Source organism: Pelobates fuscus, chromosome 2 (genome assembly GCF_036172605.1).
Source record: "Pelobates fuscus isolate aPelFus1 chromosome 2, aPelFus1.pri, whole genome shotgun sequence".
NCBI classification, from domain to species: Eukaryota; Metazoa; Chordata; class Amphibia; order Anura; family Pelobatidae; genus Pelobates; species Pelobates fuscus.
The window spans coordinates 378,358,284-378,360,418 of NC_086318.1; positions in this window are offsets into that span (position 1 = coordinate 378,358,284).

The window sequence follows — 2,135 nt, forward strand, 5'->3', positions numbered from 1 at the left end:
CGCTCTTTACAGAGCGCTCGGCGGCTGCAGCATTTAAAGGGCCGGCCCGCCGCGGCCGGTCCTAAAAGAATTTCGGGCGGCCTGGGGGGCAATTGCCTCCCTGCCCCCCGGCCCAGCCCGCCCCTGCTTTGCTTTATACTGGAATTATTGTTCCTTTGTCTGGCCTGCGAGCCAACTCTTCGCTGACTATTTTGTCTTAATAAATAGATTTACAAAAAAAAATAAAACAAACCAAACTACTCATCCATCCGCTATACCACTTTATCCCACCTAGAATATAAATAAAATACTTGACTCTTACTTACCCACACTCAGTCATGCCACACACATTTCACCACTACTCTCACTGAATCCCTCTGACTATGGCTAAATTCATCTTCTACATCAGAACACTACTCCTAAGATTGGGTTGTATCCATGTCTCGGGTCTTTCATTTAGAATAGGGGCAGCTTCGGTCTCCTTCAACACTGACACTCCAGTGCATATTATTAAAAGACTGGGCAGATGGAAATCCTCAGTCTACAACCGATATTTTCCTCATCCCGAGAAAGAAATGAGGAAAGCTTTTAAAAGTTTGGCTTTGTAAATTTGATGCAATAAGTGTGTTTTTCTTTAATACCTTTTCACCCTCTTTGCATGAACCCGATTTACATATATTACTAATATGTTTCTGAACATATATATTATATTATTCACTCACTCACTCTCTGGGACGGCCTAAGACATCATGCTGCCTAGGTCCAACCAGGGCCGGTGCTTGGATTTTTAGGTACATAGGCGAAGACGCATTTTTCCGCCCTCCTCCCCCCCCCAAAAAAAATCTTCACCTATGTGCCTCTTATGTGCCAGCCCCTCTCCCCTTTCCGACTATTAGTGGTCCCTTCCCTGTCCCTTAGTGTTCTTCTGCCCTCCCCCCTCTTTTCCCTGTCTCTTGGTGTTTCTCTCCCATTCCCTCCCTGTCCCTTGGTGCACCCCACACCCCTTTAGTGGTCACACTCCCCTTCCTGGTGTGCCTCCTACCTCTATTGTTGCATTGCCGAGTGGAGCAGATCCCCTGAAGGAGCTTCAGTTTTCTGTACCCGGCCGGACTGACAGGGAGTGCTGACAGGGAGAAGCTCCTGTACCGCGCTCCGCTCCGCTACACTCTGTACACACTGACAGTCACACACTCAATGACAAACACACAGACATCACTGACAGACACAGACTCATTGATCTGACACACACTCATTCATTGACACTGACATACCTACACTGATTGACACTCATTGACAGACACGCTGAGTCACAGACAGACTCAATGACAAACATACTCTCACTGATTTGACAGACACACACTCATCATACACTGACAGACACACTCATACACTCACATGCACACACACTCATGCAATCACTCACAGACACACACAGACGCACTCACACACACACACTCAGTCACTCACAGACAGACGCTGTCACTCACAGACAGACGCTGTCACTCACAGACACACGCTGTCACTCACAGACAGACTGTCACTCACAGACACACGCTGTCACTCACAGACACACACTCTGTCACTCACAGACACACACACTGTCACTCACAGACAGACACTCACACACAGACACACGCTGTCACTCACAGACACACACGCTGTCACTCACAGACAAATGCTGTCACTCACAGACACACACACTGTCACTCACAGACACACACACTGTCACTCACAGACACAGACACTCACACACAGACACATGACATACATTCACTAATTATTTTAATAAATAAAAAATTTCCACCCAGCCTCCCTACCTGGAGAGCTGGTGTGGATGATGGATCATTTCCTGTGGTCCAGTGGGGCTGCTGGGCGGCGTGCGGCAGTGCTGTCAGTGCTGTCAGTGCTGATCAGGGGCTGTCTGCTGATACCACGGGAGCCGGAATATGACGTCATATTTTGGCTCTTGCGGCATCAGCAGACAGCGCGTGAGGGAGCAGAGCAGTGAGATTAGAGCTCCCTCGCCGCGCCTTATCACATCACAGCACTGACGCGCCGGGGTCCAGATGGTGGCCGGCAGGAGGGAGAGCTTCCCTCCTGCCGGCCACTGAAATATTGCACGCCCTAAGCCTTATGGATGCGCCGGCCCTGGGTCC